This window comes from Pipra filicauda, unplaced genomic scaffold (genome assembly GCF_003945595.2).
Source record: "Pipra filicauda isolate LSUMZ 115617 unplaced genomic scaffold, ASM394559v2 scaffold160_size1671714_pilon, whole genome shotgun sequence".
Lineage (NCBI taxonomy): Eukaryota > Metazoa > Chordata > Aves > Passeriformes > Pipridae > Pipra > Pipra filicauda.
The window spans coordinates 297,328-316,477 of NW_024104107.1; the positions used below are offsets into that span (position 1 = coordinate 297,328).

Sequence of the window (19,150 nt, forward strand, 5' to 3'; positions counted from 1 at the left end):
GTAGCTGTTAGCTTTTAGGTTCTAACACATTCAGGAGACTGGCATTTTGATTTCTTGCACCACTGCACCACTGATAGGGTTGGAAATGGGAATCAAAATAATTAGATTGGATATATAGATCCCAGCAAACCAGCCAAGAAAGAGGTTGGGCTGCTCTGAATTCTAAAATGTGCTAGTGCTTTTTTTATGAGAGTGCGAGGATGGAAGGAATAAACTAGAGTGCAGATGCTCACCGTTTATATTCAAAGCATGTAATAAAATAATTGAATATATGCTTCCTCCTATTAAAGCCTGTTAAAATCAGTAATAAAGTACATTAGTGTTATATTAAAAAGGGAGCACAAATTTTCAGGTAATATATCTTAGTTGTATGCATGGTGTACAGATAAGCAGACTGGGAGATGGTCTTTTACATTATCCAGCATATTCCTTGCTTATACAGGACTGTTCCTGTCAGTGCATTTTCTGTTATTTTGCCCAGCAGTAGCTTTGCAGTATTCCCTTTGGCAGGTTTTTTACAGGCCAACAGTCGTTCCCCTCCAAAAAGCCTTTCCTGCTAGTCACTCAATATTTCCCATGTAAAAAACCTAACAAAAACAAACCATCAAAAAACCCCTCGCTTTCCATGTACTCCTTCTTGAGTTTCTATAACTGGCAGAAAATGTGTTCCTTTTTCTGCTGTGCAGATTCCTCCTTTAGATATTTGTGAACTAATACCCCACTTTCTCTTTGCCCCACCTTACCATTTTTCACCTGTACAAAATCCATCTCTCAGTCTTTACTCAAATTTCAGTTTGTTATATATTTACTCTTCATTTAACCAAGAGATTTAGGAGTCCAGTTCCTCCTAAAATTATAGAGAATATGTTTTTTGCTGTTAGCATGATATCTGATGCTTTTCTTTTTTAAATTCTACTCTATGGCTTGACTGCCCATAATATCTCTTACTTCATTTATGTCTCAGTGCACTATCTCCTCTCCTTCTCTACCTTCCCTATTACTGATTTTTCCATAACCAACTTGTTATATCTTGCATTTTCCCAGGTAATATCTCTGTTGCTTTCCATTTATATTTCTGTGTTTCCTTTTATTGCATTAAATCCAAGTCCCTCTTGTCTCTGTAACTTTTAATCTATCTAGTCAATGTTCAGCATCAGTCCAAACCAACCTATTGGTTTGTGTGCACATCTGTGATGAGGAAGGCAGTGGATGCAGTATCTCCTGTGCTTTGAAGCCAGATGCTCTGGTAATACTGTGTGATAATTACACATGCTGAAGGACTTGCCTACTTTTGCAGAAGCCTGTCCTGCGTGCTGTCCCTAAAATACTGACTGAATTTGTAAGCTAATACAGCAGTTAATACAGTAGTCACTGCAAAAAGCTATGTTGAGCTGTTTCTGAACTAAATATCAGCATTTTTTCCCATTTCCCTACTTCAGATCTACAAGAGGTTTGCCCTACTCAGTTGTAAAGACAGTGATGAGGAATAGCAAAGTGATGTCTTCTTGTTTTGATCTGTACAAGCCCATAATATCTAAAGCTCCTTCACAAGTTGTCATTTGTGTATCTTGAAGGTGCATTGTGGCCATATTGTACAGCTTGCACATAGGTCTCCTGTTCAGTGTGATAAGATGTTTTGATGTAAGATTGCAATAGTAAAAAATGAAAACTGTATTTACTATCCATATGGAATGCATGATAAATGGCTAGTATGGAGGTGCAGTGTGGAGGAGCAGTACTCCTACCAGAAGCTCAAAGAATTTGGATTTATTAGGGAGATAGTTTGGGAGTTCTGCAGGAGCTAATCTTTCTGGTAGAAAACTGACAAAATCCAGTGTGTTTTGTTAAAAGGAAATTGAACTTGTGAGTTGATCATCATCTAGTAATAAACATGTGAAGACTTATGATGTGAGAAGGCTCTTTTCTTTGGATGCTATGGAAATAAAAAGATGCATTGGAAATAAGATAAAGATAGAAGAATTCAAAGAGGAAACCAAGTTTGTTATTTCTCCAATATTCACAGCTATTTTAAAGCTGGCAAAACTGTTGAAGTTGAGACAAGGAATTGTCCATTAGCTGAAATTTTTAAATCCTGCTCAGATGAATTTCTAGAATACAGACTTCTTTCATTGTTTCAAAGTTATGTTTAATGCAAGAATTGCATGTTTGAGTTTCAAAACTTTTGTTATTGAGGACACTCAGGTAACCTGTGTGTTTCTTGTTGAATTCATGCTTATTAAGGCCTTCAGTTAAGGTTCAGGCGTTCATACACTCAGATTATTTAGTTCAGATGATGGTCATAGGTTTCTGGAGGACAGTTGCAGCACAGTAGTTACTGTGCAAGAAACTGAAGTAGTACAGTAATTTGTTCTGCTCCAAAGGTTAGCTCTTAAAACACACAGCTCACTTAAGAACCCAGTAAGGATTGACTGGTGTTGAGAGTTTATTTGAATGCTTGGTACTGTTGGGAGTTTGGAAAAGAAATGTTATTTTGGTGTTTAATAAATTTTTCCTTGACCTTTATCTGCAGCAAAATTGACTGGCAGTATCACAACAGGTCTAAATGCAACATTTCATTTATGGCATTGATTTTATAGAAGAGCAAATGGAGTTTGGAGAAAAGAAGAAATGAACGACTCCTTAGCTTTTTTAGATTAATAACTTGCTGAATGGGAATGAGTGCAAATGCCAGTGACTTGAACAAAGGGGTCAAAATAAATACCTTGAGCAGGTTCCACAATGTCTGTCTAAGAGGACTGCAACATTTGATCCCCCATATTTTGACTACTGCCATTCAGACAACAGTATAGCAGTGTATTACACAGGTAACATTTTCTGTACCTTTTAGGGTGTTAACTGCCATTAAATATTTCCTGTTCCAATGTATAAATAACCCTCTGTGATATGAATTCTAGGTAATGGAAACACCTTACACATTGCAGCACCACAGTATAGCATTTGTTTTATTTAGGAGACCTGCAGATGTATTTAATCCTCTATTATAAGTTATTAAAATCATATGATACAAATGTCAGGACTTGCCACATAGCTAATTGTGCTGTAACTCAGAACAGCTGAGCTGTGTCTTCCTTGTGAGGAAGACTTTTCTATGCTCGTTGTTGTCTTATTCTTAGTTATTGAAACCAAGTTTATGTCCCTTTACAATAATCTTCAGAACTAATTATTTTCAGTGAATATCTTTTCACTGCCAGTGCACATTATATAGAATGATTTCTTTTGCTGTGTAACTAATGAACTCAGCTTGTTATTCTATGTTGACTTTGCTTTTGAAGGCCATCTGAAAAATAGGTAAAAGAATATTCAAACTATTTTCATTTTTCTGATCTCTTTGGCCAACACTTAGAAACATGGTGAGTGGCTGCCTCTTTGTGAGAGACTATACAATCAAGGAAAGTTTTAGGTTCTTCCTGAGCTCACGGTGAAGTTACATTTACACAGAAACTTAGCTGTAAAGAATTAGTTATTTTAAAAAATAAACATTGTGGCTGTGTAGGACTCAGTTTTACCAAAGGATGTGGAAAATATTTTTGTAATTTTGAAAATAAAACCCCATTGTTTTTATTTGTTCTTAGAGGAATGTTTTTTTGAAACTTGCTTTGTTACTGTAGCAAGTTTTTTAGATTTTCAAAGCATTAGTCCTTAAATGAATAATACCCTTCTGCCACCCATGTATTGTTTGGGGAAATTAGGCTTGTTTAGGAAATGATAAGTGACAGCACTGATATCTTAGCTCCTTATCTTGGGAAGTGCTCCCCTTATTTTCCTTTTCCATGCCCCTCTCCAGGAACAAAAGCAATACAAAAATGCAGATGTTGAAAGGCATGAAATTGTACTTAAAATATTTTCCTTTTCTCTTGGAACAATGGTTGCTGACAGCAGAAAGCTTGCTTGCTTGTTAAAATTAGATTTGAATCATCAGTGTAATAGCAGTAGGAAATTGTAGGATGGAAAGGTGCCAGGAAGCCTATCTATATCTGCCTTTTCAGAACATGTAAGGTGGGCCCTGAATGACTTTAGCTGTCTCCTCAGTTGAGTGAGCTTGCGCTATATAACAAGTACTAGTTAAGCATCTTTAAAACAAAATATTTTGCCCTTGGGCAGGGGCCATTGAGGTGACATCCCAAGAACAGACACAGGCACAGCTATGCAAGACAACTGTTACAAGTTAGGCTTCCAAAGACTGTTTTTCTTATTTGTTCCTTGCATCATATTTAATTGGGCCCACTCTCATTACCTCTCAGCATTTTCCTGGACTGGGATTAAAAAAAAAAGTCTGTGTTTTGGGGCTTGGTTTATTAGATTTTATGATTGTAAAAACACTGGGAAGTTTTCATAAGCTAGCTGTGAATTAATCAGAGGATGATGCTTGCTCTGAAGCTGCATCATTCTGGTTTTCCTCAGCTGTTTTAAGGCAGGCCAGTGCCTTAAAACAGTGCCCAATTGCTTCCTTTACGTAGTCATTATCTGTTGGCTTTGCAGTAACCCAAGCTGTGGAAGTGACCCAAGCAGTGACCTCTCTATGCACCTTAAAACCATACACAGAAATGGTTGTAATTCTGCTGATGCAAAATGCAGCTGCCCATTTAAATCTCTTTTTCTTACAAGGCGGCTGGTTATGTCTCTGCTGTGTACCGGCTTCTGTTTAATTTCTAGTGAGGTTTTTGCACTATTTCCATAAGCAGCTTAGTTCCTAATTACTTCAGGGAGTGCTTTGCCTGATCTAATGGTAATTGATATCAGCTGAAGTGCTAAAGCTACCAGTCCTCTAATTTAAATTAGTGCCAGTCGGACGTGGGAGAGCTGAAAGCAGGATTGTGCATGGGAGAGGACTCTCCTTCTGAAAATTGTTTAGTTTGCTCTCATAACAGAGGAGGAATTTTCTGACCTTCAGGTCATGTGGTTATTCTTGTCCTGGGTGGCAAAGTAAAATCAAAGTGGTTGTGAAGGGACGATCAAGGAGGAATTTTAGTTTAAGTGTTTAATGGTATTTAGTACATTACTATTCTCTTCATCAGTGCTATGAATGCAATCAGACATATTTTAAAATAAATCTACATAAATAACTTGGTTATAATAATGCAGCATTGGTTTATATCTTTTTTTATATAATTTGTTTACATCTACTCCGTTTAACACTCTCTCTATTGTATGTATGTATCCATCTATCTGAGTATATCTGGAGTTTATATATGTAATGTTTATTTTATGGAGAAATAAGCAGTTCTACAGCTGGACTGTATTGTTTATAGATATTATTTAATTGTTGGCAAATATTTGGAAGGCATGGGACCACCATAGTTCGTGAGACTGCTGTAGCAAATTTGATGGTACCTAAGAGAACATTGAAAGCGTTGCCTGAGCATGAGTGGCCATCTTGACTTGACCTGCTTGTGTTTTCATCTTTTAGACCACAATTCCTCCTCCTGCACGTGTACCAGCTGGAAGAACAGTGGGTTATGTGAAAGATTTTGCTGGAAGTTGCTGGTGTATCTGTGATTGAAAAAGTGGATAGGGTTTGATCTGCTTTTTTCCTGAGAGTCCTTATAGGCCTGGTGGAATGATGTACTGTCAGGTAGACTTCAGGTCACTCAGATGATGGTAGTTTGTACTTGTTCTTTTCTGTATATTGACTCGATTATTTATTGTTATATCTTTGCTGATTAATTTAACTGCTTGTCCTGTATCATATTTGTAGACATGTATTTGCCACATTTCTCAAGACAGGGACAGGAGCCTTCCCCTAAGTAGCCCAGATACTTGTGTTATATAGATCCTTCTTGTAAGCGTTCTTCCTATTTGTCTTGTAGGTGTCTATAAAAGTATGTAAATCTAACCTAGAATATTAAGGGTTTTATGGCCTTAATACTTACATTTTAGTTCAGTGCAGTGCACTGTGATATTGCATGTACTCTTAATCATACTGTTAGCCAGTATCATCTTTAAACATATTCCATGTCCCTTAAGTCTCTACCTACCATCTGTTACTTTATCCCATTAGATTTCCACCAGATTTCCCATTTTTTCTCCAGCATACTGTGCTGAAAAAAACCCTCCTTATAGTTTCCCTCATTGATCTCCCAGTTTAGTCTTTATTACACAGCTAATCAGATTATGGTGACTTTTTCTATTTTTCACCTCCCTGCGCTTTCCAGTATGACCAAAAGCCATGCACTGGGGTACGATACTCTTCATTTCTGCACACAGGTATTTTACATGAGTGTACAAGATTCTTCTAAGCACTGTTTTGTGTTCCATTGCATGACGGGTATAAAGATTTACGTGGGGCCCAATTCTTCGCAACTTCATCAGCCTCTCAGCTTCCACTTCCTCCTGTGGACCAAGGGAATCCAACTCTTTGCAGCTGACCCGAGCCGATTCAAAAGCAGTGGCTCCAAAGGGCCTGTCCTGCCCTCCTTCCCCTTCTGCTTGACCTGTGCTTCTGCTCCCAGAGTACTGGCAGCTCTGTTGTCATGCTGAAAAATGTGAGGGGAGCGTCCAGTTAGCTCAATAGTCTGATCCAGCCCTGACACATGGCAACAGTAGGCTCTTAAATAAGCTTAGGCTGGCTCTTAATACACAGGGCTGAGTCACTGCTGAAATGCTTTACTTTGCTGTGCACCTTTTTAAAGCCAACCATTGCTAGAGCTGATCTGCCTAGGATGGCTGTAAATCGCTGTCCCAGGCCACTGAATGATGAGCAACTCAGCTGTTTGTATGGAGAGCTGAGGGTGGCATCGGTGGAGAACTACCTCTGTGGGGGTCTGCAGCCACCCTGCCTCTGCTCCAACATCACTGCCCAAACAAAAACCTAGGAAAATACTCTACAGGCAGAAGAAGCGACTTTCTGTTTTCTTTAAAATCTGTGATATATAAAGTATTCTGGGAAGATGTATGAGAATTACTTACAAACTGGTGACAATTCCAAACATCTGAGAGACCATGTTTACTGATAACTAACATTAACCGACATTCCTGCATGGGAGACCATTGCTTTTTAGGGTGGGAAGGGCTTCATCCATTCACTGCTCATTTTTTGTACTGCTGGACAAAAGCTTGCCTTATGAACTAGCATGTTTTCATGGCTAATGAGCTCGGCCAGCCCTTGGTTTCTGTCCATGTACTACAGGAAATAAACCATATGGAATATTACTGTGGAATATTTAGGTTCATTTATAAATACAAAGATTCATGTGTACAAATTGGCTTCAGTCTTAATTGATTTAGAATACTTGATTAGACAACACAGCTGAGCCAACGTAATTCTTGCTGCTGCTGTGAGAGGTGGTTCAGCCCTCGCTTTTGTCTTCCTGTCCCTTCTAGCCATATCGTGCTTGTCTGACTCTTCAGTCTACTGCTGAACTCCTTCCTTCCTGGAAGAGATCAAGCCATTTTATCTAGTTTGATGGTATGAAAATGATGTTTCAGCTTGAGGGTCACAGGTCTAGTGAGAAAACCTCCAGTACCAAGAGGCATGAGCTAGATCAGCATGGGTTCATTTCTCCTTACTGTCTTGATCAAGAAAATGAGTAGTCTGTTTTTACATATGTCTTCTGTGATATATTTTTAGACGTTATCACCTGCAAATGATATAACAGTCTTATGGCAAAAAAAAAAAGGCATTTCTAGCACAGATGGCATGATTAATAGAGCTGTGGTTTTACATACTTTGAATTTTAGTGGAGTGAGGAGACTTTCTACTCTTAAACTTATGCTATCCTGCATTTCAAAATAAAAGATACTAAAAAATGCCTTGGTGCGTGTATACTTGGCAGAAAAACAAGACTTGTTACTTTACCCAGTAAAAATAAATGGCCATAGAACAAAAGTGTTCTTCACTAGCTAATCATGTAGAACAGGGCTATGTTTCAGTAGTTTTGGCAGCTGATGAGGGCATCACATGTTTGAAGTACTGGTGCTCTACTTCTGTTTATTCCTGTCTTACTGAGGTTCTACAAAGCTGGCCAGAGTCACCTCTGGTGTCATGCAGTAATTTTGGGAAACAGTTACAGAGTTTGCAGCATTAGGAATGATATGTTGGGGTACCATTTTGATTTAACAGCCTTAGCAAGCATGTGTGAAAGTGGAAGTGCAAAGGTTGCAGGGGCAAACTTAATTCTTGTGCTCAAGAGCTGGAGCAGGTACTGATTGGGGCAAGAAATATCTTGTAGTGTTGCCTGATTTCAGCTGCTGCTGTTTGCCCAGCATGGAAGCAGCAGTGGGTGGTGGTGGGAGCTGCCTATGGTCAGGGGAGGCAGGTGACAGGAAGGGAGAGCTCAGAGCAAAATTGTGCTTCTGGCTGGAAAAAGCAAAGGAGAGATGATGCCTTAGATTTCGACAGCTCAGGTATGCTTTTCTCATATTTAGGTTTTCTATGGTCTTAATAGCATTTTCATTTGTGTATCACCTTTTTGGCTGTTCTACTGTTTTCTGTAGAGAAAGGAAACTTCGTAGGTGTAGTGCTAAAAACACATGGTATTGGCAGCAGTCCTAGTTTTGGGATTCCTGACCATTGGCACTCCATGACTAAATTGCTTAAAGCTGACCTAAATGATTACCTTAGGTAACAGGATTGTACTGCTATCTCTTGCGGACCAGCCACTGAAAAGAGATGTCCGAGTTGGATGTAATGAATTAAACGTGCCAGCAGAGCCAAGCCAGGCAGGTCTGCCAGACCCTCTGTGGGTTGAACTGAGCCGGAGGCATGGGGACTTTGATGGCTTCAGGAAATCACCTTCTGTTTGTGCAGCCTCTGTCCACATGGAGAAGGAGCTCAGTGCAGCACTCTCCTGCCGGCCAAACAGAAGCTATCAGAAGTGGCCAAATGGGAGTTCACTTACTGAACTTCCTGTGGGCCTGGCTGGGTGAGCTGGCAGGGCAGCCTGCCCACTGGGGTCTGGCTGGAGCCTGACTTTGTGTTGAAGCAAAGAGCCAGGGCAGCATGCACAGGGTAGTGGGGGACTTCAGCAAATGGGTTTTAGTAGTCTCTGTTGACAAAAGCTGAGTGGGAATTTTTTTTCCTCCAGAGGCTTTGAGCATAGCTAAGTCTGAACACGTTTTGCTGAAACTGAAAAGGTATCTCTGCGCCCAGGACTTCTTGCTGCCCAGTTTCGAAACACTGCTACAAAATAGGGAGGTTTACAAAACTGACAAGAAAGTGGATTATAACAGAAGACAGAGGTAAATCTAAGTGCCATGACTTCTTGCTTTACATCTAAGGACAGACCTCTCTATTCTCAAGCTATTACCAATCTCGAATATCCAGATTTGTATACTGTACAGCATTGGGGTGCTCAGTGGTTTTGACAGTCTGGTCCCTTAAAAAATTATTTCAGAGAGGTTACTTACATGTAAGAGAAGTTACTTACAGCCATGTTGCCTATGAAAACTGCATCAGGTATGTGTGGGCATACAGGTGCATGTGTACCTGTGCCGAACACAATTAAAATCACTGTCTGCCCATACGGACCACAAGGTTTGGAGGCATTTTCCGCACAGGGCAGTATCTTGGACACACAGGTTCTGCAAAAGCATTTTCTCACAGTGGCAGTTTATTCGTGGAAACACAAAACCGTGAGGAAGCAGCGTTATGTCACATGTCTGTGAGGTTTTGCACAGATGAAGGGTAGCGCTGCCCAGGAATATGGATGTTCACATGGAGGCCTCCCCATCAGTCCCTCCCTCCCTTCCTTGCCCAGCCCCATCTGCACTGCCTGCCCTGGCTCACAGTAGAGATGGCTGTGGTTGTACCTGTTTGTGGGTGATGGGTTGTTTTTCCCCTCCGATCGCTGCAGGCACGGAAGAGAACAGCAGCTTATCAAGCACTTCAATCTGGTTTGCTGAATGTAACAGCTTATGAGAAAATGGCTGCCTTGTTTTCCAGCCGTGTCCCAGGGATGGCCACGCAGGAGAAAATGAGGATCCGAGCATGAGAAATCTCTTAGCAGTTTCCCAGGCCATTTAACATTTATAAATACACTATGAAGGATCCTTTTTCTTTCCAGGTAGCTGCCTCGCTTCAGTCCTTGCAGGTTTGCCATTCAGCAAGGTGGGAGGAGGGGTGGAAGGGAGACATTCCAAACCCTCACCAGTGCTCCAAGGGAACCCTTCTCAGGTAGGGGTACTCCCTGTATACGTATATAAATGCACGTATATGCAAGGTGAGACTTTAAGCTTGAAATTTGTCTTCCAAGGTGTTGTAATCCCTTACTTTTTAGCGATTATAATAATGAAGTCTTGTTTTCTTAAGTATTTAGTGCTTCTAAAAATGACTTTATTCATTTTATCACCATTTGAGTGACATAGCATTGCATTATAAGCAGACATTATGTGATGTGAAATAGAAATGCATACAACTCTTAACATTGAAGGATGTCTAGGCCGAGAAGGTTTTAATCTTAATAGAGAAATGATCTGCACAAAACAATTCCACCTGAATAACCCACCACAAAATTCTCTGCTGTTCAAATGCGTTATCCCATCATTAAGTGGGATAATAACAATTTTTATCAAATTGTTCTAGCTTTTCACAAGTTTGTTTCCTTCTATTCTTCAAATGATCTCGATGTTTTAATGAATTCGTTCTCTCAGAATCCTGTTGGAAAAGGCAGAAGTGGCATAAGGAATTATAAATTCTTAAGGGAGCAAGAAAGTCACTTACTTGGAATATTCTGGAAAGTCTTTTAAAAGGACTTCTAGCTCCTTTGGCATTTGGGCCTTTAACATAAACTACTGTCTCATAAACTGGTAGATTTAGCTGTGCTGGTTTAAGATGTGATAGTTATCTGTTGTATTCATCTGCTGGGCTTAATCTGTTGTCAACTGCTCAAGCAAATGCAGTCTAACCTGTGTGCGCCTGTGGAAGCAATGGCTCTGGGATCATGTAACCCATTCTGCCTGGTAGGTCCTGCCTGGGGACTCTTCGGGCTGAAACTACCAGAGCTCTTAACAGCCAGGCTCTTAACCATCTGCATATGTTTATGGTAATAAGGGAGAGAAAAAAAGAGTAGGAAAAAACCCAACCAACCAAAAATCCCAGTCAGAGCCAGGCATATTGCGTTTAACTGTGGGCTTTCCTACCAGCTTCCAAGCAGTGTTCCAAAAGCATTGTTTTCAGGTAACTACTAGCAAATATCAGTATGGCACTGATGTACGTAGGTTTCTTGTATGCCCTTGAATAGTTTTTTCCTGTTCTTTCCTGTCATCCCTTTAACACAGTAGTGCAATAAGCCTTTTCTGCAAGACCGATGTTGTTTTTGAACATAATCACAATTTACATAGTCCAAATCAGAGTTAAAGGCGAAAGATAGTGTACTTGCTGCATTTCGTAATGAAGAGCTGTAGAGAGAGAGGCGTTTTCATAGAATCATAGAATGTTAAGGGGTTGGAATGGACTTTAAAGATCATCTGGTCCCAACCCACGCCCCCCGCTATGGGTAGGGACACCTCCTGCTAGACCAGGTTCCTCAAGGCCTTATCTAACCTGGCTTTGAACACTGCCAGGGTTGGGGCACCTTTTTTCTTGGTTGAACATAGCACCATGAGACCTGTGCTAGAACACCTCTGTTTCTGTGAAAACTGCACTGCATGTCAGGTGGAAACATGAGAGTGCCCCTGTAGCTGTTCCCCTCTTCCAGAGGTCAGCTGTGCTGCTTCAGTGTCACTGCAAGCCCGGGGAAAACACTTCACCCCACGGCTGTACCAATATCGAAGAGGTGTTCTTGTGAATCAAACTCTCCCTATCTTTTCTTTGTATTTTTTAGAGCTGTCCAGATAACCTTTTTTTGTTCGTTGGGGAAAAAATGCTTTTTAAAAGAAAAATAAAGTCAAATTGTGTGTGTACCAAAGGAATAAGAGGAGTACTATTTGTAGGAGATACTACAGTTTACTTCACATTTATTCTTCTGCTGTTGTTGTTTCTTTTTTAACAACTGGAGTGGAGGAGTCTGAAAATGAAACTGGTAAGACAACTGCAGGTTTTGTTTTGAAAAGCCCTTTGGAAAGCATACCTGTTTCATACTGCTGTGCCAGCATGGAAGCTGGCAGAGCTGCTCCTTCCCTGTGAGCAAGGCTCCACTGCAGCGCTTTTTGGAGCAGGCTTGTTACCCGACTGCCTGCTTCCTTTATGTCCCTTGTTTTGGATGGGTCCCACGAGGTCTGTGACAACATGAATTTGGGCAGAGTGCAACAGGCTGGTCAGGTGACTCTAGGAGGTATCCACTTTACAACAAAGAAGAACAAATTATTCCATTGAAAATGCTGAGCAGTGTTTGTTTATTGGCTGTAACAGCACTGCACAGTGTGGGGTTTTGTATAGAAGCCCAAGTTTAGCATGGTTAGCAAAACAGTGCAGCTTTTCCAGGGTGATGCTTTACCTGGGCCACTCATACTTTACTACAGGAAAAATTATGGAATGCAGCATGTCTTGCAGTACTCAAGCTAGTATGAGTGTGTCCTCTGCAGTGTGGCCTGGAGACAAATTCATTGTTTTGTTCTGCTTTTCATCTACCAGAATACATATATCCCTTTACCTCTTTATGCGTCTCTTTATTTTAAATTATACCTTCTAGGGACAAGGATAATTTTGTCTCTTTTTTCATCTGGATTCTTCTAGATTTTAATATAATCTTGCATATAAGATTCATGATTAGCATTCCTAGGCAGCAGTTAAATACAAATAACGATACTTTATTATTGATTCAGGCTTTCTGTCTCCTGTTGTATCTTGAAAACAGCTGGTTGGATTGGGTGCTTTGAGCTTTTTTATACTGATATTCGCTGGCTTGTAATTCTGAAGAGAAGAATAAATAATTCAGATGAGACTAGGAGTTTTTGTTTATTTTTTTTGAAAACGTTGCCGCAAAGTGGTTTGAGCATTAGGCTATCTAGTGCAATTCCAAATATTTTAAAAATAGAAAACTTACGAGGTAATGTTATTGATGTTCTGTCTTGCTGAATAAATATTTCAATGCACTGATAATGTGGAGCTGCTTTGGAGAGATCTCTGCAGACATTTTTGTTACGCATTGTGAATGCTCGGCTGCAGATGTTAGGCACCGAACCTGACCCACTGTAAAATGTTTACAATTTTGCAATCTCTCTGTTTTAAAAATGGAACAGCTTTCACAGTCTTTTATTCTCATATAGCTTCTCCCTTTCCACACAGTCATACCTAGAAATCAGCAGCTTGCTTTGCTGGACTGACATACACACTGCTTTATTTTTCAATTTCATGAGTAACAGGCTTTTCCCAGGTTGTAGTAGTGCTCCACTGATGTAATGATGCTTACTCCTTATTCGCACAAAAAATCTAGTGAAGTCTCTACAGATTTCAGTCTTTATGGTGGGATATAGAAATGGGTACAGTTATTCAGAAATTTTAATTTCTCAGCACTTTATTCTAGTTTTTCTTAAAATATAGTATACATTTGCAGTGCTACTTTAGGGTATATTGAGTCTGATATATACCTCCTCTGGCTTGGGTGTTAGCTGGACTGTGAAGTGATGGTATACTGGGTGCATTCTGACTTACATAGAGAGGGGAAGAGAAACATAGAACTCTATCCAGGACTTGTAAACCCTCTTTAAGAGTATTATGGCCAGAGAAAGTGTTGGAAGAGGCCATGTCTGCCAAACTGTGGGTGCCTCCATTGTACCTCGTGCTGTTTGGGAAGACAGTGGGTCCTTGATGGCAAAGCAGTACTTTCTACGTGTATGCATGGCATCTCTGCTAGGCCAGAAGCGGCTTTCTGCTGGAGACAGGTCCTCAGATCTGAAGGTGAACACCTTCTGGCCATCAGAGTTTAAGCTGGAGTGGTTATGTTATTCCTCCTTGCCTGTCTGTTTTGCCAGTGAAGTACGATCTGTCTGCATCATTTGCTTTGGCAGAAGCTACTTTGCACGGCTGATACCTGTCCACGGCTAAAGGTTCTTAACACCTTTTGGCCCCAGCAGCATATCCACATGGACCTTGTGTTGTTAGGAGCAGGTAGCTGTGGGCTTTTTGGTTCATATGGTTGTAGTTTCAGATAGGAATAGGCTTTGTTATATTGTTTGTGTACAAGCATAAAAAATTTCATTTCAGAAGATGGCGTATATCTATTTTAAGTAAAAAGAGGCCACTTTTCTTATAATATAGCTACTCAGGGTGCTTTATGTTAATGCATGCTCTTGGAAGAGGTTTTGTTTGTTGGTACTTCAGTTAGTTCTGAACCCATGAGGAAATTTAACTGAATCATATTTTTTTCTGGGGCATAGAGTTTTAAACTAAGGACTGTGGTTGTCCCTTAAGGGGAAGGGAGCACCCAAGAAGGGTGCACAATTCGATGCTTGTGGTCAAAAGTGTGGTCTGACAAAAGTCAGAGCATCTGCAAAAGCTTACAAAGCTTTATTAGTAAATTACACACTTGTCATGTATTAGTTTGTCCCTGATCTCCTAGTATGAGCACATGGCAGTGAGTATGGATAAAGGGGTAGGGAAAAAGGGAAGAAAGAGAGGTGAATTAAAGAGGGGGAAAGACAAAGAAAGGCAGAAAATAAGGAAGAGAGAGATCACCAGTCCCGGTATCAGCATCAATCCACCTGATGGAATGTCCAGGGTTCTGGGGGGTACATGTGCCTGGGCTTTGTTGGGGTGCCTTTTTATAGCTCAGTTTCCCTGCCCTGGAGATGTTTCTCAGTCCATTCTTCTAGACCCTGCTGGAAATGGGTCGAGGGTTGCAGTGGTCTTTGGTGGTCTTGATCCGCCCTTATGGTCCATGCCTGCTTCTGGACCTCATTCCTGTGCTTGCCCTGGACTACATTGTGCTTATCTCCAGGAGCCAGAACAAGGACATTTGTCCCAGGAAAGGGCTGCTCTACCTCCGTGTGGTCCCATTCTCCAGCCACATCCTGTTCTTCCTCACAGTGTGTTATTACCAACAATCCTCGGTTGGCTCCACAGCTGTCTGACTGTCGGTGTTTGAGACACACATGTTAGCCCCTTATCTTCTAGGCTTGTACAAGGACGCATGAGCAAGGTACTCTAAGCTAACAAGTTATTTCATGCTGAGAAAAGGGTGGTAAGTTAATCTGTGCACCTTTTTATGTGCCATGAGCTTAGAAAACCTACACAAATACACCTCTGTCTTCCTACAAGTAATAAGTTACAGGGTGTCTGCAGACCTCAGTTACTAAGCCTGAAAATGCAGGTCTGTCTTGGGATCCAACTTAGGGAATCATATTGCTGTCAGTGATAATCACAACTGTACCCATGCACAAAAGGTAAAGAACATGCAACTTCCCAGTTGTGACAGGGAGCAGGGTAAAATATTTTATCATGGATGATCTGAGGAAAGGTATCTGCCTGGCTATCTGATAAATTTGGCAGTTAAAAGTTGTTTTTATTGTTAAATTGGACAAATTTGATCTGGAAGTAACGGAACACAAAAAGCATCAAGCACAATAATGTCCCTACGCTCGGTTTTCACATTAAGACTCACAGACATGGATTTGTACCTCAAATTCACCAGTGAAAATCTGGAGTAGCTTAATCTGTAAATCATTTGAGTCTCTCCAGGCATACTTTTCTGGAACAGTGTGAAGCCTCAGCCAACCCACTGCAGGCTAAATTGTTCACCTGTTTATTCACCTATGAGCGTGTTCATCTACTCACCCACTGACACAGTTTCCTATGAAGCCAAAAGGCAGGGGCACATTTTGTAAAAGCATGAAAATCTTGAAATTCACAACTTCTGACAGCCATAACAAATAAGCAGCCATATGCATTACCAGTCCCCAGAGTTATCTAGTATCCTTTCTTTATGTAATTTCTTATAGTACTTTTTTTTTAAACCATCTTCTTTTCACTTGTTATTTATTATTCATAGCGTTAATAAGAGTTCACTACTTGGCTTTATTTTCATTGGTGTCCTGAATATTTTAACACAGTAACTGTGCTTGCTTTGTTTTCTTGCTGTGGATGTTTTTGTGCTTTTTTTCACCTGGTGTTTTCCAGTTTTATCATCTGGAAATATTAATAAAGACATTATATACCTTTTTTTCATCCAAAGACATGGTACATCTGTTGACCTTCAGGGCATATTGCTGGGGCCATCTGGTTTTGCAGGGAAGGGGGGATTGGCAAGGAATGGGAAAGGATTTAAGGCAGAAGGAGATATTAGGTTACTCATTTATTATTTGATAAGCTTTTGCTTTGTTGAAGGGTAAGACTAATTGGTCCTTTGTTACAGTGTTTGTCTTTTTATAGTCTTTGGTTTTTCCTGTGTTTTGTTGTTGTTTTAAGTGGTGCTGATCTGGGGAACCTCTTGCGCGCATGTGCTTTTCTTTATCGAAATAAACAAAATAATGTGGCCCTAAAAGGCTGTGAGGTGTTAACCAGTGCTGCTGTTGTAGTCTATTAGTACCAGGATTAAATGACACTGTTTTGGGCACTGTTCCTAGCCTGTGTTCATCCCTCAGTTGAAGAAAGTTTTAGTGACCAGTGAGGAATTAGCAGGACGAAGTACCAACCACATTTCAAACTGGTAGTCTTCTCTTAGTAGCTTCATGGCATATGTTGAGGAGATGTCATTTCTGCTCTTGTCCTTCCAGAGTAAAGGAGTCTGACGTGTGTGCGGCTTTTACTGGGGGCTGGAGGCAGAGAAGGAAAAGGAGGAATGTTATCAGCGCTTGGTGTTCTCTGTTTCCAGTATGGCCACAGCCATTGCTGTACAGTGGCTGTGATACATAGTTTAACGTTGAAACCTTGGCTTTATTTTCCTTTTCTCTTTTCTCTAGTACCATTAAGAAAACACTTGGCATATAGGATATAAATTGTTAATTTTTCTTTTATTTTGTCAATGTGCGTCGTATATCATATTATGAAATACACTGCAGTGCATAAAAAGCTTTGATTTTTCGTTTGCTAAAACCTGTTACAATTAAGCCACCCAAATTCTTATACATGAAGTGAGAATATGGCACACATTTTCTTAGGAGAAGAAAAAAAATTCTTGAAGTAAAGTTACAGGATAAAATATTATTTCAGCTGAAAATAAGAAACAGCTTCGTTGTAAGAGAAAAGTTTAAGCTCACATGTGAGGAATCATCTTTTCTAAATTAACAAAGGGCTAATTTCAATTAAAGCAGAAGTTCCCGCATCAAATTATTGTGTCTTCATATGTTTAAGTTCTGAGTGATTTGTGTAAAAGCCTGGAGGAGGGTGTGTGATGTGTGTCTGTGTGTGTGAGTGCTTCTCACTGTGTAATCTCCCATAACTGACTGCCTGTAAAACAAAATCTCCCCCCAGTCCAACAGCTCCTGCCCACATGCAGGAGTCTTCTGATAAACTGTAGCAAATCACAATTACGACGATATGATGATCTTGTCATATGTTTTTGTATTTAATAATGTCCACAACACTTACTAAATATTGAGTTTATTGTCAGTCTTCTCAAAGGATTTATTTCTTCATCTTGGCCACTGTGTCTTAGGAGGACATAAACCAGTTGAGTTATACACTTACCTTACATGATGAAATATGATGAGGAAAGACTGGAAGAAACAATGCACCTTCGTAGTGTTTAATCAGTTCTGCCTGAATGTGGAGAAATGAATGAATGGGGGTGGGGACAGACCCCTAACTTCTGTGAGGAAAGAGAAAACTAAGTAACCTCATTAGGAAAGTTTGCTTAATCCATTGTGGGTTTTGGGATATTTTGTGTTCAACTGTATTATCGGTCTGAGTTTTGCTCTTAGACCTTTTATCTGGTTTCTTTTTATATAAGCTGTAAATTTGAGAGTGAGGGAAAAGAGCTTGCAGAATGGTACATATTTGATGTTTTCCTTGTGACGTGATGAAAGCATTGTAGAGGTTTACCTAAATTAAACTCCAATAGTGACCCAGTTCCCTGTCTTTTGAGGAGGAGGGTTGGTTAGCTAATCTTGATTTTATGGAACAGCTGAGAATAAGAAGTGAGCAGGCTGTTGTTTTTGTCCTGGGATTTCCAGTGGCCATGATCAAAAGCCTTTCTCGAGAAGTCACCCATGGGTTTGTAGAAGTTCTACCCAGGGCTCCTAGCTGCCTGAGTTAGAAAGCTTTGAAGACTGTGTAGCTTTTCTTAGGAAAATACCTTAAAACATAAAGCGTCTGTCAAGAGAGCTTTTTGTTTGCAAAGCTTCTTGAAGCACACCTTGGAATTTCCTTCCTTGGTGGTAGTGAGTTCTTGCAGTAAATGTGAAATAATCAGCAATGGTGTCACCTGATTTCAGCAGTTCAGAGGGATGTGAAGGTGCTCGAGAGACCAGGATTTCAAAGAGTTTCATTGGGCCATAAAACATAAAACTCTCATATAATTACAGGTTTTGCTTTTTAACAACATACAGTAAAATAAGACAGTAAGAACATGATCAAGCAAGGAATCGTGTTCAGATGAGCATACAGTACAAAAAGTTAAACATTTAGAATTTTATTTTACAAAACTCAAAGCCTGTACTCTAGATTATTTGTTCTTCTCTTATTCTGTGGATCAGATTCTCACATTCTTTGTATTTTAGAGTGCTGAATTCCTGTCTCCTGCTTTTTTATTCATGCAGAATTGCTGACAGAATTGTAAATTAAATTATTTTCTGGATGAGACATCAACTAGATCATTAACTAAATTCCAAGCGTAGAGCCAAACTGGCTGCCTTTGTAATGTTGATGGAATTGAAACAGGTGTGGTGGCAAAAATTTTTATGTGGAAAATCTTGATTACTTTAGTTAGCCATAACAGAGTAAGTCTGTTCGACTTTTAAGTCTAGAATGAATTTCCAGGATGTTAATCTGGAATAACAGTGGTAGTCTGAACAGAGTCCTTTAACTATAGCCCTTCTTCTCATTCATTTTCAAAGGCACACCTGAAGGAATAAAACATCTCCAAGTACTAATGGAATTTAGGAAGGGATTTTTTTTCTCATTAGAAAGCACATTTTGGTTTTCTTACCAAAGCAACGTTTTTCTTAGAAAATGTTCATCTTTTCTAAAGTTCTGAAGAATATGAAGGACCTTAGTGAAGTAGCTTGATGGATGTTTAAGAAAACATTTTCCCAATAGAAGAGAAAACATGAAAATAACATGCAGATTACCAGCTGGAAATGTAGTAAATAGACAAGG

At 39.9% G+C, this 19,150-nt stretch overlaps 1 protein-coding gene across 3 annotated transcripts in view; it reads left to right on the forward strand.

The window, feature by feature from the left end:
• The window catches only part of TBL1X (transducin beta like 1 X-linked), a 198,715-nt gene that overhangs the window by 65,251 nt on the left and 114,314 nt on the right, over positions 1–19,150 (forward strand). The window contains exon 3 of one of the 3 annotated variants that reach the window (XM_039379237.1): positions 10,023–10,132. The exons of the other annotated variants lie outside the window; for them this stretch is intronic. The gene's annotated coding sequence lies outside the window, so the exon portion shown is untranslated. The remainder of the gene's footprint in view (positions 1–10,022; positions 10,133–19,150) is intronic. 3 annotated transcript variants of the gene reach the window in all.